This window comes from Ischnura elegans, chromosome 4 (assembly GCF_921293095.1).
Source record: "Ischnura elegans chromosome 4, ioIscEleg1.1, whole genome shotgun sequence".
Taxonomy (NCBI): domain Eukaryota; kingdom Metazoa; phylum Arthropoda; class Insecta; order Odonata; family Coenagrionidae; genus Ischnura; species Ischnura elegans.
In genome coordinates, this window is record NC_060249.1 from 130,708,515 (window position 1) to 130,733,935 (window position 25,421).

The 25,421-nt window shown below is 37.3% G+C and overlaps 1 protein-coding gene across 1 annotated transcript in view; it reads right to left on the minus strand.

Moving 5' to 3' along the window:
• Positions 1 to 25,421, minus strand: part of LOC124158067 — a 362,624-nt gene that overhangs the window by 13,678 nt on the left and 323,525 nt on the right. The window contains exon 4 of the mRNA XM_046533241.1: positions 1,966 to 2,063. The gene's annotated coding sequence lies outside the window, so the exon portion shown is untranslated. The remainder of the gene's footprint in view (positions 1 to 1,965; positions 2,064 to 25,421) is intronic.

Consider the following 25,421-nt stretch of genomic DNA (forward strand, 5'->3'; position numbering starts at 1 on the left):
AAAGTCATTTTCTACAATTTCGTTAAAAATGCTCTTTTTTTCAAAATAACTCCAAAAATACTAGAGATATGAAAAAAATGCAGGAGTAATAAATTGTAGCTTTTTTATTTTTAAATATTTTGGTGTGTTTTAATTTTCTATACAATAAATATTTGGTGAGATATTGATAGTTAAAACCTCTATTTCCAAGGGAGCTCCACCTTATTTAAACCCTTAAATCCCTCCCCTTTCAAAATTAATGACTCGAAAAAAATTTAATTCACATGAACTTGTAGTCAGTAAAAATTCTACAAAATACAATTTAAATGAACTTTCTATCATAAAAAATAAAGGAGCTATGTTTGAAATACCAATCAAATGTATTTTCGAATAATTCGAAATCCACAATTCAGAGCATAATATTCCTCATAATCAGCATATACTTTGTGTAATTTACGTTAGAAGCTAACGATACACTCAAATTTGCTACAAAATAAACACACATACCCATAAGATGTATGTATAGATACACATATGTGAGTATGTGTGCTCTCGCTCACAGTGACCTATGAGCATGCATGTGGGGGGAAGACTGGAAGCCATACAGTCTCCGTTTGATTGTGTTTCATGTAATGTCTAAATAAATGTGCATTTATTTGTTTATGTCACCATGGCGAAGTTTGTTCTGTTTATCCTATTGTTATATCTTTTCTGTGCTGTAATTAAAATCATGAGAGAAAAAAGTGAATACATAATAAAAGGAGTAAGAAAGTGAATAAGAAGATACAATGTGATAAATAACTTTTATTTTTAGGGTAAATAATTTTTTTTGCATTAACCCCCAATAAGGGTTGATTATTATGGGTTGAAACGCCTTAAAATTATTTTCCAAACAAAAAAAATAATTATACAAATAATTTAAACTAAATTTTACTCGTATTTAGCTTTAAAAAATAATTTTTTAAGTTTCAGCTTTAAGGGGTAGTTTTCACCCCTAAAAAATAAAAGGCGCCCTTCCGAATAATATAGATTTTGAAGAAGAGGGTATGATTAGTCTAATCCCAAATATTTATGCAAATCGATTCGGTTTGAAAAAATTTTTAAAGGAGGTATGATTAGTATAAACACAAATTTTTATGCAAATCGATTCAGTTTGAAAATTCTTTTTTACATAAACCCCCAATAAGGGTTAATTATTATGGGTTGAAACACCTTAAAATTATTTTCCAAACAAAAAAATAATTGTACATATAATTTAAACTAAATTTTACACGTATTTAGCTTTAAAAAATAATTTTTTAACTTCCAGGTTTTAGGGGTAGTTTTCACCCCTAAAAAATAAAAAGCGCCCTTCGGCATAATATAGATTTTGAAGTTGGGGGTATAATTAGTCTAATCCCAAATTTTGGTGCAAATCGATTCAGTTTGAAAAAATTGCAAGGTTTTTCACTTTTATGAGCTTCATTTCCTGGACTACTTGTTATGGTTAATTATCGTAGGATAAAAAAAACAAGCGCGCCGAAATCGAGATTATCTTTTAGGATTTTGTATTATTTTTTATGATTTAGGATTTGTCATGAGCACAGATATTTGCCTTACGGAAGATATAAGCGACAGCGAAGTTTTTCCTCCGGGGGTATAAAATTTACAGACACGATCGACAGGTGGTGGAGTTTTAGAGCAGTTAAATCAAATTGGCACAGCGCCGCCTATGAAATAATTGACAGCGAAATACAGTTGAAGAGCGAAACAAAAGGGTGGATTTCCTTTCCTCTAAAGGAGTGGCTTCTACTCCTCGCCCTGTTGGGCTCTAAGTTGATGTGACAGTAGTGTGCTCGACTTCCCGCGCCCGCCATCGGCGATTTTAGCCGGCTGTTTGGTGGTCTCTTACATATGCTATCCGTCTCTTACATATCCAGTAAATACTTTGGCCTGGATGAATAAATATATTTTTTGAAACGAGAAAAATACTTAGCCTTAACTTACCACTGCACTATTCGTCTCTGTGTTGCTTTGAGGCGAATCTGGAATGGTTTTTTCCGAAGACTATCTTCTCTTCACCGTCGCAGTTACATCAGCACCACCTGCAAGAGAAGAGAGTGAAATTAATATCATTAATGATAACAGTGCGCTAGTGCTACATAGATTTGACACTGTCTGAGGTTACCTTTACTACTATTTACCCTGCATAAAATCCTTTTATGCATAAAACCGGAACTAATTTAACAATTTCGACGTGCCAACGAATATTTGCGCCCTATGCTTGAAGAAAGTATCCCAAGAAATGGAGCGAACGAATTTTGAAGTGTGTTGCTGCCTTTTGTTATTCTAAGGCCACGCCTATTATGTTCAAAATTCCGTTATGATTGGCACAAATTCCTAAAGTTCCGTCGTACTTCAAGATAGATTTTCACAAAGACAGAAAATATTGTCATAAAATTTCATTCCCATTTCGCGCCAATCACGTTAGATGGAAAGGCGTGTTCACCGTAATAATATATCATTCTATTCTCTGAGTGAAAATTAAACAAATATTTTTGCTACCAGGCCACCCTAATGTCTAACCAAACTCATCGGAAACCTGTCATAATATGTAATAAATTAACTTTGTGTGAGAATAGTGGGTGATCACTTCCGAACGTGATTATAATTGTGGACTGTATATTGTTAAAATCAAAGTCGAGCCGGGCCGGTGGCATACCACTCACCGCTGCTGTTCCCGTCGGGGGCGCGACGTGGCTCCTTCTCCTTGGGTTGCTCTCCAACCATGCGCTTGCGAAGTTTTCTGGACGACTGCACTATTCACTCACATTCTCGGAGTTACAAAACAAAACAAAACCAAAACGAAAACCCGACAATTCGTGGTATCGCCAACAGGTGGCGAGGCTCGACTTTGTCTGGGAAATTCACAACCAAACATTTCCCCGCCCTTGGAACAACGTTCCAAAGCAAAAAAAAACAAAAGTAATTATCAATTAAATTAATATCGAATAGATAAACCATAATATATTACTTCACATTTCGAATGTGATCATATAGTCCAATTTTAACTAAACCAACCTCAACTTTGGGTAAGGAGAGGGAAAGACAAAACAAAAAAGGAAAGGATTGCTTATTCTTCACTCCAAGGGGGCCATCAAGGAGACTTAAATGGGTAGCCCTCGGAAAGGTTCACAAATACGAATCACTAATTATCAACCAAAGAACTAAACGTAACATTACAAAAAAAACAAAACGAAATCCTGACCTCAAACGTTAATTACCCGATAGAGGTAATGTACACAAATCTTTTATTGACCGTCTAAACACTCCCTGCTCGGTTTTAACCTCAGCAACCCTAACCAAGCCATCTGTCCCCAAGAAGCAACGGTTTATTCGGCCAAGTCTCCACCTACATGGGTTACGATTCGGTTTCTTCAATATAACTAAGTCACCCTCCTTGATATTACCACTTTTTGAGGTCCATTTTCCTCTCCGCTGCAGAGTCATTAAGTACTCATTTTGCCATCGCTTCCAGAATGTCCCTACTACTTGTTGCAGCAAACTCCATCGTCTCCCCAATCCACTATTACCATGCTCTAGTCCTTCAGGAAGTGCGTAAATTGGCTCTTGTAGGAGAAAGTGGCCAGGAGTTAAAGCCTCAAAATCGGTAGGATCCGAACTAACTGGAGTAATAGGCCTTGAGTTTAACACAGCTTCTATCTGTACTAACACCGTGTAAAATTCTTCGTACGTCAGCACTTGACCGCCGAGTGATGCTCCCAAATGCCTTTTCACCGATTTTACCCCGGCTTCCCATAGTCCTCCCATATGCCTGGTGGTATGAATTTCCATGTGATTCCTCTTCCACCCAGATATCGTTCGGCTCTGTTATTAAAGTCAGTTGATGACGTTACTTTCCTCCAAGTCGCCATCCTTCTCTGTGCCCCTACAAAATTTGTACCATTGTCACTATGGATTTCTGTCACAGCGCCTCTACGAGCGATAAACCGCTTTAGCGCGGCTAAGAAGCAGTCTGTGCTTAAATCCGAAACAATCTCTAAATGTATTGCCTTTGTTGCAAAACAAACGAACAAGCAAATATATCCATTTAATACCTTAGCATTTCGGATTTTAGCCATTTTTAGAGCAAATGGCCCGCCATAGTCAACACCCGATATGCTGAAAGCATTCATTTTTTTCAATCTAGAGGGCGGTAGATTGCCCATAAACTGCTCTTTCGGTTTGGGGTTTGCACGAAAACATTGAATACAGTGCAATATTCTTCGACGAAAAACGTCTCTAGCATTAATGATCCAAAATTTCGACTGGATAAGGCAGTGCAAATGAAGTGACCCAGGGTGTAGGTAGGTCTCATGATAATAATCGATAATCAAAGCCGTTAAATGATGAGAACTTGGAAGCAACATTGGATGCTTCTGGCTGAATGCAATTTTGACATGCTTCAATCTGCCTCCAACCCTTAAGACACCTTCCTCATCGATGAATGGGTTCAATTTTCTTAAGCGACTAGGCACTTCTTCTTTCCGTAATAAATCTAATTCCTTTTGAAACTCAATTCGCTGCACTAAGATTACCAACCGTACCTCAGCCTGGTCCAACTCTCCAGTAGTGAGATAACCAATATGTTTCTCGTTAGGGTGCTTACAATTATGAATGAATCGCAGCAAATATGCTGCTATCCTCTTCAGTCGAGAAAATGAGGAAAACATCAACATCCAAGTCAGCGTGTTTTCCTCTAGTGCCGTATGGAGATTAATTGTTCGAGCTTCCACTTCAAGGGCATCACGATCCGTTTGGCGAGAAAGGCTGGGAGCCCTCGGCCATGCCTCCGATTGTTCACTTAGCCATAACGGGCCCGTCACCCAACCTGCGTCCTCGATCAATTGACGAGGAAGGGCTCCTCTCGATGCTATGTCACTAGGGTTAGAGTCTGATGGAACATACCGAAATTTGTTCGGAGATAATTTCTCTTGCACCATAGTGACTCTGTTTGCGATAAATGATTTCCAGCGGTGAGGAGATGACTTAATCCACTGAAGAGCAACCATTGAATCACACCATACGACAACATCAGAAATTACGCAGTGAGGGAGCAATATATCTCTTGCGTAATCAATAAGGTTAGTAGCCAAAACCACACATAATAATTCTAATCGAGGTAATGATATCCGCTTGATCGGTGCCACCTTAGACTTAGCTATCAGTAATGACGTGGCAACCGTCTGGTCAGAATTCACAATTCGTAAATAAACCACCGCCGCATATCCCCTCTCCGAACTATCCGCAAAAGCGTGCAACTGAAGGTCGATTGCCGAGTCTACTTTCAAGCAACGACGTAATTCAAATTTCGAGATGAGTGGTAACTCAAGTCGGAATTGTTTCCATTTGACAACCACTTCTTCGGGAGGAGTGTCATCCCACTCAAGTTCGCAATGCCAAAGGTGCTGGATGAGCCATTTTCCATAAAATGTGACAGGGCTAATAAATCCAAGTGGATCAAATAAGCGAGCGACCTCCGACAATATGGTTCTTTTCGTGATGACATCAAATCCAGCCTCAAACTTATTTGAAAATTTATCCTTCCTAGGATTCCATGCCAAACCCAAAATTTCAGCGGCAGGTTGGTTTTCATACTGAAAAGTAAAACACTCTGGCTTCAGAACGCAAAATGCTGAGGGTACATTCTCTAGCAGTTCCAACTGGTTACTCAACCATTTGCGCAACTCAAATCCTCCACGATCTAAAAGCTTCTTTAATTGGCTCTGCAATACTAATGCTTCGTCAATGGTTCGAACTGAAGAAACTATTTCAAAGCACTGAAGGAACAAGTGACTTTGTACGCAGTCACGCGCACGGGTGCAAAGTTAAATACACCAAAGGATGAAGTTCGCCATGAAAAAATATTTGACTTAGCCGGGATTCGAACCCGGATCTCCCGATTGCCGGTCAGGCGTGCTACCAGTTACACCACCAAGCCATCTTCTCAGAGCGAACTTCGGGATGGGTTTTACCGAACAAGATGTTGACGTCACAAGTCCACACTGTGGCACATGTGGCGAGGGTCGTGCTTACTAAGCCACTGTCGGGGAGAAAAACCCTTATTTTCCGCAGGTCTGCGGCGACGAATTTCAAAGCACTGAAGGAACAAGTGACTTTGTACGCAGTCACGCGCACGGGTGCAAAGTTAAATACACCAAAGGATGAAGTTCGCCATGAAAAAATATTTGACTTAGCCGGGATTCGAACCCGGATCTCCCGATTGCCGGTCAGGCGTGGACCGGCAATCGGGAGATCCGGGTTCGAATCCCGGCTAAGTCAAATATTTTTTCATGGCGAACTTCATCCTTTGGTGTATTGAAGAAACTATGTCGTCCATGTAAGTATTTTCTCAAATTATTCGAGATGCAAGTGGAAATTCTGCGCCTTCATCGCATACCAACTGATGAAGTGTCCGAATTGCCAAAAATGGAGCTTATTTCATTCCATAAGTCACAGTGGTCAAGCAATATTCTTGGAGCTCTTCCTCGGACTAAATCTCCAAAATATTCGTTGCATATCATAATCGGCCGGGTGTAGCTTAATATTTCTATACATCTGGCGTATATCAGTGATCACCACAACCTCATGCAATCGAAAGCGCATCAAAATGTCGATTAGATCCACTTGTAATTTGGGACCCTTATGCAACACATCATTCAATGATATGCCATTAGTGGTTTTCATAGAACAATGAAAAACCACTCTAAATCGCGATAATTCCGCCTTTGAACGATAAATGCAATGGTGCGGGATGTAATAAGATGTTCTCAATGGGGCACTCGTTGCCACAATCATATGGCCTTGCTCAAAATAATCCTTCATAAATTCGTTATATTTCGAGCGTAAAGCGGGGTTTTTGGTTAATCTGCGTTCTAGTATATAGAATCTTTGCAGCGCGGAACCATGGCTTTGCCCCAATTCAGGGGTAGATGAGATAAAAGGTAAACGAACAACATACTGTTTCAATTCACGAGAAATATTGTTCTTATAATGCTCCTCGCAAGCATCATCTTCTGGACTACACTGATATCTCTTAGGAGGTTCCTCAGACTCCCAAAACTTTCGCAGTAAACCTTCAATATTATCACCAAGTGTTGAGCAGAACACTCGGATTTGATTTACTTTATTTTCAATTTTCCCCATTAGGCAATGACCAAAAACAATTGGCAAAATATCTGGTGTCCCTGGAGGACCAATTATCGGCGCGTTAACTACCACGCGTGCAAACCATTCTGCCCCCAATAATACGTCCTCTAATACGTCAATAATAATTCTTCCTCATCGTAATAGCTCGGGTCCGCAAGTTTCAACCCCTTTATATGAGGCCATGATCTGTTAAAGACCGATAATTTTGGGCATTGAGCAATATGAGGAACCACCATAGCTTTGACTTCCAATTTCAACGTGCTTTCAGACAAAGGCTTCATTTTCAAACTGACAATTCCAGACGATATCACGGAGTTATTATTTCCGAACCCAAAAATAGGAGTTCTAATTTTATTGGAATTCAACCGTAGCTTTCGAACGCAAGATTCCGTGATAAAGGTTCCCTGACTTGCAGTGTCAAGCAAGAGTTTAATTACGCGGCCATTGCCATCAATATCCAATACGATCGCCCTGGCAGTCGCAAGCATCACGACAGACCCCAACCGATGAGTGCACGTTTGGAAAGAAGACACCTCTCGAACTGGATTTTCTTTCGTTTCATCTGGGTCTGCGCTCACTGATTGAGGGTTTTGCTGCTTCTGCTCTACCGCAGTATTATCTTTACCTAATTTCGAACATGAACCCTCACGATTGGCAAAACAAATTAATTCATTGTGAGGCAATTTACACTTAGGGCATGGCATTTTGAATTCACAATCTTTTAAATAATGGTCTTGGCTGAAACAAACTAAACAACACCCTTTAGCCTGAACTAATCTTAGCCGAGATCCCACTGACAATTTCAAAAACTTCCTGCATTTTTCCAAAGAATGCGGCAACGAACAATTTGGGCACGATTTCTGGACCCTTTGCCTATCAGTATTAACAACCATACTGGTAGACTTTCTTAAAGATTGCATTGGCTTATGGGGCCTTTTATTCAGACCAGTATCTGAATGAAACGATGAGGCTGCTTCCAAAATCTTGGCTTCCTCACTTAAAAAATCAAAAAAATGTTTGTAGGGAAGGCTCACCAACGTTGAGCGCTACCGTTTCCCACCGCTCCCGTAACACGGAATTGAGTTTGCGGCGCAACATAAAAAGCATTGGGACCGACCCACTTTCGACATTGTGCCCCACAGCGCTTAACGCACCAACATACTCGGTAATTAATGTGCAAAATTTGCGAATAGCTTGACCTTCCCGGGTGATCGGGTTGATATCGAACAAAGCCTCCAGATAGGCATTAGTCAACCTGTTTGAGTCCATATAGCGCGCTTTCAAACTCTCCCACGCGACCGAGTAATTCGCCGAGGACACAGGTAAAGACGAAACATACGAATGTGCTTCCCCCTTAAGAATAGATTTGAGATACAAAAATTTCTGCACGTCACTCAAGGACGGGTTTTCATGAACCGCAGATAGGTATGCATCATAAAAAGACTGCCATTGCATTAAATCGCCATTAAACGCGACTAAATCGAGCTTAGGGAGAGCTACGGTATGAGTTGAATTACTTTCCCCGGTCGCAGGATGGCCCGTTGACCTTAAGTATGGCTCTATATCTGGGAAATATGTCAGAAGAATTGCCTTAGTATTAAAAAACATAGCCTCGAACTCCTCCGTAGACTTACGCAATTCCTTGTCCTTTTCGACGGGAGGGGTCTGTTTCGAGTACAACGAGGCTAATTTCAAAATACCCTCATTGAATTCCTCCAGAAGACTATCAACCTGGTCTGTCATAGCTCGTAATAAATTCCTCTTATTTACATCACTCGAATTCTTTTCGAAATCTTTAGCGACATTATCAATACGACCCATCTTCGCTAAGAGAGATGCAATACGAAACTCTACATCGTCGATCGATGGCATTTTCGACGTGCCGTAATAATAATAATAATAATTACAGACTTATAAATAAAAATCAGTATGGTTTTCAGAAACATAAGGGTACAAGAGAAGCTCTAGAAACTTTTGCTGACATTGTGAACTCCTGTCTAGACAAGAACAAGCATGTAATTGTTTCTTTCATTGATTATAAAAAAGCATTCAATACTGTAAAACATGAGATCCTATTACAGGATCTTAAAGAATTTGGAATAAGAGGAAATGTTCTAGATTGGTTTAAAAGATTTTTGTCAAACAGGAAAATAGCAGTCAACATTAATAATGTACAGTGTAATTTCATGATTACTCAATATGGAGTACCTCAGGGATCAATTCTGGGACCTATATTGTTTAACATTTATGTGAATGGAATATTTAAAGCCATTAAGTACGGTAAAATTTTGCTTTATGCAGATGATGTGGTTTTAATAACAAACCATAAAGATTACTCTCAGGCAGAAAAGTAGATGCAAGAAGATCTGAAAAACATAGCTATATGGTCTCACGATCATGACCTAACAATAAACCCAAATAAAACAAAAGTAATGCAAATTATTAATAAAGGATTTAAGATTACTCCCATTAAACTCTATTTGCATGACCATAAATGTTTACATAAAAAGGGCCTTTGTAGCACATGTAACTGCACTCCTCTGGAACAAGTTTCACATTACAAATACTTAGGTATAATCATTGATCAGTATTTGAAATTTGATAGACACATAGTTAAAATGAACAGTAAACTAAGGAAAATTAATTATCAGATGTATCAAATTAATACCCTAGTCTCAACAAAAACAAAGGTTATGATATATCACGCGCTGGTTGAATCAATATTACGCTAAGGAATTACCATTTGGGGAAGTACTGCTCAATACTATCAGGACACTCTGTTAAAAACTCAAAAAAAAAAAAATTCTCAAATTAATTCAAGCAGGGATTGAATCAACAACAAATCATAAGAATGCAGGTATATCCCTCAAGGGTTCTCCTGAACATAATAAATCTTTGTATGAAGAACTCGGTATACTAAAGGTTACTGACCTGTACATTTATGTGCTAGTAATTAATAATTATTTCAACAATACATTAAAGATTCATAAAGATTACAACCACTCCATGGAAATGAGAAATCTTACTCATTACTATGTGCCGAAATATAATAACAACTATGGTAAAGGTGTAATGAATACTAAAATCCCAATGGCAATAAACGAGTTACCAGATAACTTGAAGAGAATAAAATCTATTGGGGAATTAAAAAGTAAACTAAAAAAGCACCTACTGGAGAGATCGTAAAACTGATGTCTTATAATTTTCATAGATATGTTTTTGAGTGTCATAATGTAATACTATTTTGTGGCTAGGGAATTTAGGAATACCTTAGTGCTCATATGTATGATGGGGTATATGTATATTGCCTGTGTGTAAAAACTTAATAAATGTTTTGTAAGAGTAAAGATAATAATGGAACCTGCTGATAAGCTTAATGCTTAGCAGGACCATTAAAATGCAAAAATAATGTAGTCTTCATTCAAATGTAAATATTTAGAGAACTTAAATGTTTTATTGGAAGATATTAAAAAAAAATAATAATCTAAGGCAGCAAATTGGTAAATTGACCCAATATCAAAATGGAAATAGATCAAGAAAGTTAGTATCATCACTTAAATGTGTTTTTAAAAATTTCAACACAGATGTAGCTAATGAAAACCACAGCAGGTATGTCAAAGAGTTGCTCGAACTTAATAAACAAAAACTAGCAGTTAAAGTTGGGCGCCTTAAGAGATACAATAAGTCTTTCAATAGAAAGGAACAAAACCGGGAATTTAAAACTTCCGAAAAATCATTTTACAAGAAGCTGAGATCATCTGCAACAACTGACATCGAAGGTAAATTGCCAGATCAGGACGGAGTGTACAACTTCTGGTCCTCAATATGGTCGACCCCAACAGAAAGCAATTCGAGTGCAAGCTGGATTGGAAACGAAGAAAACTTACACCTCAATTTAGTTGAAATGCAGTTTACTAAAATCTCAACCGAGGACATCAAAATAGTTTTAAGAAAGGCACATAATTGGAAATCACCAGGTCCTGATGGAATTCAAAACTTCTGGTATAAACAGTTTACGTCTCTACATGGAGCCATAGCCAAATGGTTTAATGATATTATTAATAACCCAACAAACCTCCCTGATTTCTTCACAACAGGGATAACATACATGAAGCCCAAAACAATGAATACGGAAGATCCAACACAATATCGACCCATAACATGTCTACCTACTATATACAAAATACTCACGTCTTGTATTACAAATAAAATATATAGCCATATTGACCAGAATAATATACTTGCAGAAGAGCAAAAAGGATGCCGAAAGTTCCATATGGGATGCAAGGAGCAATTGACAATTGATTCTGTAGTTATACAACAATCACGCAAAAATAACAGAAACCTTCATGTTGCTTATATTGACTACCTTAGGCGTTTGACAGGGTCCCACATAATTGGCTCTTAAAAGTTCTGACTACATACAAAATCCACGGCACCATCATTAAGTTTTTAGAAGCAACTATGGCAAAGTGGAAAACAGCCCTAATGGTCAATATATCGGGTAAAGGCTTTATAACACCAACCATTGACATACAACGGGGTTTATTCCAAGGAGACTCATTGAGTCCACTTTGGTTTTGCCTGGCGTTGAACCAATTATCAAATGCCCTCAATAGCACTAAATATGGATACAAAATAAAAAATAGTACAAACACCAGTTTTACTTTGTCTCACCTTCTATACATGGACGATATTAAAATCTATGCCTCAAATGAAATACAGCTCAAGTACCTTTTGGATGTCACAAGTAGGTTCTCCGCTGATATAAACATGCAATTCGGATTGGATAAATGCAGATTGCTTCACATAGAAAAAGGGAAAATCAAGCATGGTAACTTCAATGTTACAGATGACGAGTCAATAATATCTATGGAAGCAAATGAAAACTACAAATACCTTGGATTCCTGCAAGCAAAATCAATACAACATAAACAGATCAAGAAGGAATTAACAACTGAATTCCATAAAAGACTAACATACATCCTTAAAACAGAATTAAATGCACGAAATGTAATCAAAGCCATCAATACGTTTGCGGTACCTGTGTTGACGTATACATTTGGAGTGATTGACTGGACCAAAACCGAAATAGCAGGCATAGAAAGATCAATACGTACATCATTCACAAAATTTAATTTACATCACCCAAAGGCTGCAATAGAAAGGCTAACGCTACCCCGCTATATGGGAGGTAGAGGGTTAATAGATTTACAACAGCTCCTCAAAAACCAAATTCATGGACTAAAACATTTCTTCTACGATAAATCAAACAGTTCGATGCTTCACAAATCAATAGTATATGCCGACAACAAATTAACACCATTAAATCTAAAAAATGGCACGACCGATGAAGCAACCACCACAGGAGCTGTTCTATTAAATAGAAAGGTAGAAGTATGGGCCCAGAAGGAATTACATGGACGACACATCAATGACCTCAATCAACCATATGTTGATAAAATCTCATCAAACAAATGGTTGTCATTGGGTGAACTTTATGGAGAAACCGAAGGGTTCATGCTTGCAATACAAGACCAGGTTCTCCGCACTAAAAATTATGCAAAGTACATCCTTGGTGATAAAAGCATAACAGATGACAAATGTAGAAGGTGTTTTCAAGTACCTGAAACAATCCAGCACATTATATCTGGCTGTAAGATGCTAGCTAATACAGAATATTTAAGTAGACATAATCAAGTTGCAAAAATTATCCACCAAAAACTGGCCTACCAACACAAGTTAATAGATACTAAGACCCCATATTATGTGTACCATCCTGAAACAGTGCTTGAAAACGGCGCATTTAAAATCTATTACGATCTGCCTATTCAAACAGATAAAACTATAGTTAATAATAGACCAGATAGACCAGACCAGATAGTTTTGATTGACAAGAAATATAGAACTTGCTACATAGTTGATATTGCCGTGCCACTGTCGCATAACATCGAAAAGACAATTACAGGAAAAATTAACAAGTACCAAGAATTGGCAATAGAAATAAAAAGAATATGGAATATGGAACAGGTTTATATAGCTCCAATTGTCATCTCAGCTACCGGTATCATTCCAAAACATATACAAAATAGTTTCAAAATACTCAACCTCCATCCAAATACATACATCAAACTGCAAAAGGCTGTAATAATTTCAACCTGTCATATCACGAGAAAATTTCTCAACCCAATTCAACAGTAAAGAGTTACCTTGGTGAGAACCCGTGCTCTTAACACTAAAGCTACCCAGTGAAAACTGAAGAAAATTAAAGAACAAAATAATAATAATAATAATAAAAAAAATAAAATAATATCTATATAATATAATATCTATAAAATACTATCATCAATTTTGGCAAAAAAGATTTACAAGCATATCGAGACACATGACATCTTGTCGGAGGAACAAAAGGGATGTAGAAAGAAATCACAAGGGTGTAAAGAGCAATTGATAATCGACAGTGTAATTATGAACACTGCGAAAAAGGCCAAGAGAAATCTATTGATAGCATACATAGACTACCAAAAGGCATACGATTCGGTTCCACATTATTGGCTAAAAGAAATCTTAAAAATTTACAAAATAGATATTTCAATTGTGGAGTTTCTAAACACAGTAATGAATAAGTGGCAAACTCAGTTGGTATTGAATACCTCTCAAGGTCAAATTCAAAGTAGTATTATCCGAATAAAAAAAGGAATATTTCAAGGGGATTCACTGAGCCCATTATGGTTCTGCCTAGCTGTCAACCCATTATCAAATATATTAAATTCAACAAAATATGGATTCAAATTAAAATTTGATAGAAATCAGACACATATGATTAATCATCTGTTCTACATGGATGATCTAAAGCTATATGCCCACAATCAGAAGGAGTTAAATTATATGTTGAAATTAACGGAGAGCTTTAGTAATGACATATGTATGAAGTTTGGAATAGATAAATGCAGAAAATTAGAAATTAATAAAGGGAGATACGTTAAAGGGCAAGATATTCTTTTAGATAGCGGAAAAATCGAAAACATGGAAGAACATGAAAAATATAAATATCTTGGCATACTGCAGAACACTCAAATCCCACAGAAAGAAATTAAGGAAAAAGTCACAAGAGAATATAAAAATAGGCTTCAACTTATACTTAAAACGCAGTTAAATAGCAGGAATACAACAAAAGCCATAAATACATTTGCTGTTCCAACTTTAACGTATACATTTGGTGTAATTCATTGGACTAATACGGATTTAGAAGACCTAGATAGATTGACAAGGAAAGCATTAACAAATTACAAATCACATCATCCAAATGCTGCTGTCGAAAGGTTATACATTAAAAGAAAAAATGGTGGTAGAGGTTTAATACGCATTAAGAACCTACATTACAGAATTATAGATAAATTTCGAAATTACTTTTTCCAAAAAGGCGAGACGACTAACCTCTATAAGTCAGTCGTAAAAAATGATGATAAAGCAACACCACTCCAGCTTAATGTCAGAGACAAATCAATAGATGAAGAAAAAATAGAGGAGCTAGAAGACACATGGAGAAGCAAGCAAATACATGGCATTCATCACAAATTTCTTCATCAGGAATGTGTAGACACCTCACTATCAAATGCCTGGTTAAAAAGAGGTGAGCTATATAAGGAAACGGAGGGGACAATGGTAGCCATCCAGGACAGAGTAATTGGTACGAAGAATTATAGGAAATATATAATCAAGGACGGAAGCGTATTAAATGACTTATGTCGCAAATGTAACGCAAAGAGCGAGACGATAGAACACATAATTAGCGAATGTACGAATCTAGTAGGTAATGAATACACCAAAAGACACAATAATGTATGCAAAATTATTTATTTAGAAATAGCGTATGTTACCGGATTAAGAGTGGATCATGAACCATATTACCTTTTCACCCCTGCTACAGTGCTGGAAAATGAAAATTACAAATTATACTGGGACAACACAATTTACACAGACAAACCTGTCCAGCATAACAGACCGGACATAATCTGGATTAAAAAAAAAGAAAAGCAGACCTTTATAATTGAAATAGCAGTTCCGGCTGACCACAACCTTAAGAAGAAATACGAGGAAAAGAAACAAAAATATCAAGACCTCGCAAGGCAAATAAAAACTATCTGGAAACAGGACGTGGTCACCATCATCCCCATAGTAATATCATCAACAGGAATAATACATTCATCACTAAATTTTGGAATTGAACAATTAAAAATTAAAAGAAACACAATATATAACATTCAAAAATCTGTAATACTGGATACATGTAGAACAGTTAGATTGTTTTTAAATGAATTGTAACTTGAGGCAGCGTCTTGGCAAGGCCCGACGCTGGCAGACCTCCAAGTAAATCTTGTGGAATAAAGAAGATAATAATAATAATAATAATTTATTCTTCCATGCATACATATTTTTTACAGACTATTACATCCGTTCAAGGAAGTAAGGTAGCCCATAAGGCAATAAGCCTGTGTTTAGGCTAGCTTCAAATTTCATAAATTGCGTAAATGATAACACATACAACACCTTGAGAAAAAAAACATGTGCGTAATAATATAATAACAGAGCTAACCTTAAGATGAGATACAACTTATAATGTACAACACATATGATACCTAGGGTATTTTCTGCAATATACCGACCCTTTACCATAACTTTTCGATGTCTTCAAAAGTCATTATCCATTTCTGTATCAACCTTTTGTATTTACCAAAACAATTTGTCTCTTTAATTGTATTTGGTAGCATATTATACAATTTTGGTCCCATATACAAAAAACTCCTTTTATACATCGTTAAATTAGGCTTGTGCATAGGGATCGAGAAACCTCTGCGAGAATTAAACAGCACATTGCTCCCAAAAATTTTTGGGCTGTATCCACTACGCAAAAAAAACATTTTTAACACTTTATAACAATACATATATCTTAGCGGGAGTATGTTAAGTTCAATGAATAAAGGACGGGAATGTTCGTAACGCTTTTTAAGTAATAATAGTCTAACAACAACCAACCAAGAAAGGGAAAACCAAAGGTATTCTATCACCAACACTGATTCTACAACGACAAATCCGGCCCGAAGGACCATATGATCACTTTCGAACGTGATTATAAATGTGGACTGTATATTGTTAAAATCAAAGTCGAGCCGGGCCGGTGGCATACCACTCACCGCTGCTGTTCCCGTCGGGGGCGCGACTTGGCTCCTTCTCCTTGGGTTGCTCTCCAACCATGCACTTGCGAAGTTCACTGGACGACTTCACAATTCACTCACGTTCTCGGAGTTACAAAACAAAACAAAACCAAAACGAAAACCCGACAATTCGTGGTATCGCCAACAGGTGGCGAGGCTCGACTTTGTCTGGGAAATTCACAACCAAACAGTGGGAAAAATTTAATTGCATGGCCAAAATTTCAAGAAGTTACTCTTAAATGAGTGAGCCATTGAAATTTGGGTCAGAAAAATTTAGACGCGGTGACGAAGCAAAGACGGTTTAATTCATCATGGGAACTATTTTGTATAAATTTATGCGGTGGAATATCTCTCAAGAAAATATCCAGGGAATACTAATTTGAACAAGAGACAAGGAGGAAGGAAGAAAATAAAATTACGCTGCTTTGAAAAACTAACATCAACTGTACGTGGTGAGGAGTTACAAGCCAGGAATTCAAAATTTACGATGAACCTCTCCCACGACCGTGACTAAACTAATTAAACTAAACACGCTAATTAAAACAATAGTGCTAAAACTATCGACTATTTTCACATTCTTCCAACAAATCGATTATCTTCCAACTGAACGTGTATTTGTATTCTGTAAAAATCTTGATCCCAAAGAACGGATGCTGGCAGTACTCTTCTGAGGCTCCAAAGAACGTTGGTTGACTGAGTGAGCATGATTTTATGTTTTATTCTTTCTTTTGAGATTTTTTTTTCAAATCAATGCCGTCGGAGAAATATATACACACCCTTTGTCTAATACTATTATATTATAAAGACGAGAGTGATTGCAGACCAAACATAAACACATGCGGCCGTATTCATAGTTTTCTTAGTAAGCTACTAACGCCTAAGTAGTAGCATACTAGCAGAATGGTATTCATAGATCGTTACTTAGGGCTACTAAGCTTAGTATGCTACTGTCTTAGTAGCCAGCTCTTAGTTGCCCATCAGCCTTGTCTGAGGGAGATACTAAATATGGCGGGCCGTTTCGGATGATCGAACTCCGGTTTTATTTGTATACTGTTATGAGTTTTTTACACATTTCTGCCGAAATGGAACACGCAAATCCATTCTTAAGGTAAGGCAGGCGACGTATATAGTGTGATTGTGGACAAGAATTGAAATTTTTTTTATAGCTGCAAGGAAACTACGACGTGCAGTGAACTTTTGCCTCTAGTATAAGTGAACACAATTTGCGCCTTTAGTGTGCCCCTAAGTGAATTGATTGCATATAGATGATGAAGTAAAGAGTGAAGCGACAAGTGAAGTGATTAGTTGTAAAAATTTGTTGCTAGAAACATATAGTTACAGGGCATATAGTTGGTTAATATTAAACTAAAAGTAGATAATGTTAAAACAATATAATCAAGCAAAGTTGTTGTAATTCTTTATTGCTGATCATATCAGAAAAAGCACCACAACGCACACAACATTTCACTGCACGTTTCACGAGCTGTCTTTATGATACTTATAATCAGTGCATTCCGAATCAACTGCTTCCATGAAAAACTTGGCTCAATCTAATTTTTAAAAACTATAACGTAACACTAATAAAGCATGGTATCAGTTGTCCAATCACTCTGCACACACTAGAAGAATTTGCACTCGTTGAAGTCCGAAAGGATTCTCTAAATCTCAGTTCCTATTCATCACTAACGATTTAGAATCAGTTCATGCTATTTCACAAAACCATTGCGTAGACAATGCAATGAATAGGCTGAAACAAATTTCTAAACCAGTAATCTTCAACAAACTTCTCATTTCATTATCACTCGTTCGGTAACCAAAACAAAAACAACAGCGCAACAAAATGCGTGAATTGTAAACACTGGCGAAAGCTCACGATTAAGTAACCAGAATAAGTAATGAAATCAAACAGAACTTATAAGCGTACAAACGAATGAAAATTAATTAGGCGGAACCATTCAATGCCAGAAGTAACTCACACAAGTGTAAACAACAATGAACCGCGCGACGCCCATGCAAAAAGAAGTAGCGGACAAGCGGTGACGCGCTCGGATACAGTTCGTGACGTCATCAACTCATCTGCGAAAGGGAAAAGGCTGTTGAACTTTTGAGTCCGGTGAATAACTTGACAAGTAGACGATATATAAAAAAGAATAGGGCTCTCCCTATTTTTCAACCTCTATCACAATCAACATTAAAGAAGGATTTATGACCCTGAATTCTATGAATAAGTGAATGAGCAGAAAAATTATACCATATAATGAAATCAGATCGACGCCTCGGGAACGTATTGGTTGGATCATTTGATAGAAGGGATGGTAACAGAGAAACTAATAGGCAATGAAATTTTATTAATTAGCACATAAGTATATTCTCCGAGACTTATAGGCCTATAATAAAATACTTCAGTTAACTGACGTTTCTAGCATGTAAATGTTCTTCCTCAGGGCTCTCATGCATTGTTAACACATTGAAACAAAATTACAAAAACAGAATGGCATAGAGTTGATAAACAGTACTAAACATTTTTAGAGGTGCTAAAATGAACGTACCTTATTTGAAATATTAAGGAGTAATTTGTGTTTTGTTGCTTGTTATATTTCCACAGTTAATTTTCTTTCATCCGTATAGTCAGTTCTTTTATCGGAGCTGTTTATGTCTTTTGAAATATGGAGTTCAATGAAGTATTTTATTCCTATTATTTACAACTCAAGATATTCTGTCAAGGTCAAGAAAACTTAATCATTTTATTTTAATATTGCCTTTGTTCATTGAAAAGATGCTGGCTCGCACAAAAATACAATTAACAAGATCGTTGCGCGCACAAGTACGTTCCATTTATTTCATGGGTCAAATTTACGTGTTTTGATCAGTTATAATTTGATGACCTAGCTCACTTTTACAGCAGCGGGAGTCGGACCGGTAAAATCCAAGCGTTCGCTGGCGACTGGTTCGGCAGGGTGGAGTTTTTCTTAGTCCTCCGGACTTCTTCACTTATTACCACCTTCTCGAGCGGTTATTAAATAATTCTCCACCATTTCAATCTCCGGATTCTTCTTTTATTAAAGTTGTGGCCAGAGATAAAGCATAAAGCTTGGCTCACAATAAATGAACTTGGCCCACGCCGGTAGCTACAAAAACAATTAAATATAAATCATTCATACAGTTGACTTTACTATACGCGGCACCGGCGCGGCGTGGTGAGGCCTACTATTCAAAGAAAAGATCGATAAAATGGAAAGAAGACACCTACGATCAATATTTAAAATTAGGTAATGCTTGCGCAACCAAGCGGATTATTGTTTACTGTAAAGTGACCGCAGCCAAAGAGGTGCTGAAAAACGGCAACGAAGTATTTTAACGAACTTGAAGACAAAGAAAACGAAGCAATAAAAGAAATTAACTTTAAAGACACCTACAAAGGTAAGTTCCGTAGACCGGAGGATATTCTAAACGTGTAAATCATAAAAAAAATGACGAAGACAAGGACGTAAAACGAAATAACAAGGATGAAAAGAAGTCAGAAGACTTCAATACCCATTTAAAGCAAGACCACACGCTGAACTTGGCGTAACTAGACAATGAAGCAGTTCGATGAGATATGCCCACAACGGTGTCAAGATCTATAGAACTAACTTGGGGCTACAGTTAACCACTATTAATTATTTATCCGTCAGGGGTGACTTATTTAATTAGGAATCAGTTCTATGACAATCAATAAGGCCATAAAGTGAAGTACGCAGAAAAAGCGATTTAAATATAGAATTTAGATGCTCGTATTACTTCCCAGAATTAATCCGATGTAAGTGAAATGGATAAAAAAATTTTCAGTCTTTTAAACATGAAATTAGCGACGAAATATATTTGCCACTGAATGTGAACTCGTAATTTACACCCGCACTGAAAACAGTTAACAGGTATGTGGCGGGGGGACAACCTCAACGACCACAGTAAAAATACTGTCATTGTTAAGGCTAAAAAAATTAGCGTCGTGAAGGATTTAGTGTTGCCGCGAGACTCGAGACTTTCTCGTCTTGTCTCGAGTTTCGTCTCGTTTACGAGTCCACTTTTTGACGAGACGAGACGGTACTACTTCTACGAGACTCTCGAAAGTCTTGAAATATAGATATATGTCCTTAATTGGTACATAATTGGTTTAGCTTTATCCCTAAAACTATGTCTTATTAAGACGAAGTAACGTCGACATTTTCATTAGATATGCATTAAATTTTAAATATATAATTCAACAATAACTTTTCGATAAATTATCTAAATATAAAAAAGAATTTTTGCTGAAAGATCAATTTCTTAATGCATGAGCGTGACTTCTGAGCCATGTTAGGGAGTGTTAATGGCTGACTACTTTACCTTGTATCCTGCGATAATTCATCTTGGTGAATTTATCCTACAAAAATTGAATTATTTTCTAAAAAGGAGACTTTCAGTGCTTACTCCCAAGACAAAAATGTCTTGGATAATATTCGCATGTGTGTGAAGTATCGCTTAGCGCACTTGCAATCCTTCTTATAGTTTGCTTGCTAAGGGAAACATTAAAAAAATCTGAGAAAAATATGTTTCATCCAATTTCCTTAAACCAAACTCTAATTTTTGATCCCAGCAAAAAAGTAGAAATTCAGGCAGACCACTTACAAAACACAATGTCCCTTAACAAGTCTGTCTCTCCAGTTGAAGAGGCGGTCAATAAATATGTGGACAACCTCCCTTCCTGTTCCATCGCTAAAATCACTCTTTCCACTCCCTCTGACATCCTTTCTATTCTAAACTCTCATTCAACAAAAAAAGCTCCCGGCCTAGATAATATTAGCAACTCCCAACTCAGATATGCCGGTCGATGCCCAAAGTTCCCTATTCTTCTATCCAATCTATTCAACCTTTGCTTCACCCTTCCACACTTCCCATCCTCCTGGAAAAAAGCAAAGGTAATTTTACTTCATAAACCCGGGAAAGACCCAAAAGTCCCAGGTAACTCTCGTCCGATTTCCCTCCTCTCTAACCTGTCCAAAATCCTAGAAATCCTAGTCCTACGCCGCCTCGAGTTCTTTTCCACAGACAACAAAATAATCAGACCTGAACAACACGGCTTCAGGAGAAGCTTTTCTGCCATACACCAAATCCTACGGCTAGTAGAAAAAATCAGCCATAGCTTTAACCGCCGCCTATCAACAGACGCGGTTTTCTTGGACGTTGCGCGCGCCTTCGACAAGGTTTGACACAGCGGCCTCCTATTCAAACTACAACAACTTAAATTCCCCCTTCCTGACATCCTGTTCATCAAAAAATATCTACAAAAAAGGCAGTTCCTAGTCGCCGAAGCTAAAACCCACTCCTCCCTACGGCCAATGGAAGCTGGCGTTCCTCAAGGATCCATTCTAAGTCCGCTTTTATTCACACTATTCGTCAACGACATGCCACACACACCAAACACCACCCTACACATGTACGCCGATGACACCGCTATAGCAGCGACGTCTCGGCGGGGTGACACAAACATTAACAAACTCAACACCCACCTGAAACTCTTAAAGAAATGGACACACACCTGGAAAATACAAATAAACGCTGCAAAAAGCACTCATATACACTTCTCACAAAGACGTAAATTTCCTCCACAGACATCACCTTACATAAACAAAAATAGAATACCAAGAGCACCCACCCACAAATTCCTCGGAGTCTTGTTAGACGAAAAACTTTCCTACCAACCCCACCTAAAGTACTGCACCGGCAAGGCATTGGCTGTTAGGCAGGCAATTGCCTCACTATGCTCTAAATCCTCACATCTCTCTCATAATCACAGAGTGAGACTGTACACCTCAACAATCCGACCAGTCCTTCTGTACGGCTGCGAGATATTTGCTTTATCCAAAAATATAAGAAACAAGCTGGAAGTTTTCCAAAACAAAACCCTACGCCAACTCCTCCACCAATCCATGTTGGTCAGAATGTCCGATGTACGGTCCAAACATAGCCTTCCCGCCATTAACACATTCATCACCAAATTAGCGATTAACTTTAAGTCCAGACTCAGGGCAACTAAAAACACATCAATAACAAACATATGGGATTATGATCCAACTATCCCCACCACATACAAACTGCCTCAACTAATCACTCGTCTATGAGTCTTTCCTATGTCTTTCTCTCTTGTAGAATAGTCTCCCACTGTAATATTATATTGAAGGTATCCAATATAACTTTTTATGTGCATTCCAAATTAATGTAAAAGATGATGATGAAAAGAAAAAAAATATATATAAACAAAATATAAAGAAAAAAAAATCATGGAAAAAAAATACAAAAGATTGAAAAAGATAAATAAAACTATAAAAATAAAAAAATAATAACAAAAAAATAATAAACAAAATACAAAAATGAATATATATATATATATAAAAAGAGATAAATACTTTATTCAAAGAAATGAATAAAGAAAAAAAAGAATGTCCATATGCATCATCAAAATTTAATATAACTATTATAACCATGTTATACCATGGTATGTCAAGAAAATCTATCATTTTTTGTTTTTTAATTCAAAATGAACCTATGTAATATATCAAAAATTATGTATGTGTAAAAATCCTCATTAGTTATAAGTTTCAGCTCACACAAACAAAACACCACCCTCACATCACAGACAATTGCGCACCAAATATATTCAATGTAATCTGGCTGGTTAGGGTGAAGGAATTCACCGGGACAGCGAGACAGCGCCTTCGGCGCGTTATTTAATGAATGAGAGGGAAAATGATGGCCCATTTCGAAATGCGCAGAGCACATTACCTCGGCAGAAAGACGGATGATAATTGAAATAACTATGTACCTCTTCCTGTATGATATATCATCCAAGGTTTGTGAGGATATTTAGCATAATGTCGCTAAATTGTGTTGAAGATGTTACTATTCAAAGGATAACTGCAATTGGCCTTCCTGTGACTTATTTTGCTAGCCAAAAGTCCATTTAATAAAAAAAGTCCACACTGGATCATCTGATCGACATTTACTCATGCCGTCCATTCTAATAGGGAACAGCAACCTCTAGAAAAAATCTATTTTAATATTCACAAGTAGTACTTAATCACAGTTTCTGTGTCATAGAGTTAAGTCTCAATTAGTGAGATTCCAATATGATAGAAAATTGCTTCACTTGATTTCTTCAAGTCTTTAGCGGTTGATCTATCATTCACAATTTTTTTCACTTGATTTTTCGAATGACTTCTTTCATGTGATTACTTACTAAAATTACCATCAACAAATTTTTGTTTTCACCATAATCAAATCCATAAAATTGTCATATTATTATAAATCACATTTATCAACTGGATTCGCTGTCGTCTTCATGAAATATTAACGGAAAAAGGGTTCTCTAGCCTTCAGTTTTCTTGCCCGGTGGCGAGAAAAGTTCGTGCATGCACATTTTTTTACATTTTTGGGAAAGTGTTGATTCAGCTTTACTAAAATTATTAATTATGGCAATAGTTATGTAAAATGTAAATAGTTATGTAAATAGTTATGTAAATTGTTATGTAAATAGTTATGACTCTTAGTATCGACCTAAAAACTGCGTAATTGCTTAAAATATTTCGGTGTTGGTACGCGTTGCACTGCCCTAATCTTTTCGTCATCTGCTATTGGGGGTAATAATACGTCCAACGGAAGGGACCTGCTATGGACAGAACCACGATTTTGATAAGTTTAACCAAAACACTTGCAAAATATGTAGTCCAAATGTCCTAAGTGCGTGGTAAAAGTGGATGACGAGACTAATAAATCGTCCACATGCACGGTAACAAAAGAAGCAGCCTCGTGAACTATGATAGCATGATCAAGACCCCACACCATATCTGCCCCTCTAATTTTTAAGCGCACAAGGAACGCGGTAAAATACATAGGAACTTGATTTCTACATAACGCGATGTATTTCTGATCCGCGGGAGGAAGTTTCATTTGCCATGTGCCAATGTGAAATCAGCAGTTGGAAACATCATTTTTCCGTAGAAAATTATTTAGTTATTCATTTAATCGCGGAGGCTCGTAATTTTCTGAGAATGTGTATCTATGCATAAAAAAAACCTTACCGTCCGCCTTCTTAGCCACTTTGATTGGATTGGCATAAGGGCTCAAAGATTTTTTGGGGGCGCCCTAGCGTTTGAATTTACCAATTTAACGGGTCATGAAAGCCTCTAGCCGCAGCGCCGGGACGTGGAGGCCGAAGCCGGAGCGCCTCGAGGGAGAGAAAGGGGGGCAAAAACGCAACTCCACAGCCAACTTCGCCCGCGAAGACTCCGGGGAGAAACTTGATACTAATGATAAATTTTATACGGATCGTTGGAACAGGTGTCGCAGTCGGAGTTGATATGTGACACCTACTGCAAGCCAATTAGAAATAGTAGAAGCCAAATTATTGGGGCCGTGTTCCTCTCCCATGCACTGAAAAATAGGCCTGTGAATGCGAAGGTCCTTTTGAGTTTACATCTTATTCGAAATTGTTGACGATGTTATCTTCACTATGAAAGCAGGCATTTCGTCAGAATCACGTCGCCGACTTCGGTGGCGGCTGGGTAAAGTCCTCGCTGCCAAACAAGGAATCGCGGGATCGAGTCCCGCCTGGGTAGGTTTCCCTTATCCTGGTTTTGGTTGTTCGTGTAATTAATTGTTAAATTTGTTGAGTACTAGATACAAATGGCTCATTATGAGCTGTACTCGGTGGTTTGGGAATGAAAAAAATAAAATTTCAGTATTGAATTGTGGTTTATAATTTATTTTGACTGAATGTAGTCATTTTAAGCTCGAAGTTTTCGAAACGGAAGCGAAAAACCGGTGGCAAACGAAAAATGGAGAGGTTTTTCATTTGATACATATGGGTCCTTACGCGAAATATATTCAATATTTCATTTCATTAATTATGAATTATTAATAAAAGATAACATAATATGTCAGCTAGCTTGCTTGAAAGTCACAGTTGGATGCAAAAAAAAAAAATGGATACAAAAGTTTCAGCTAGAAATGTTTTTTATTAAC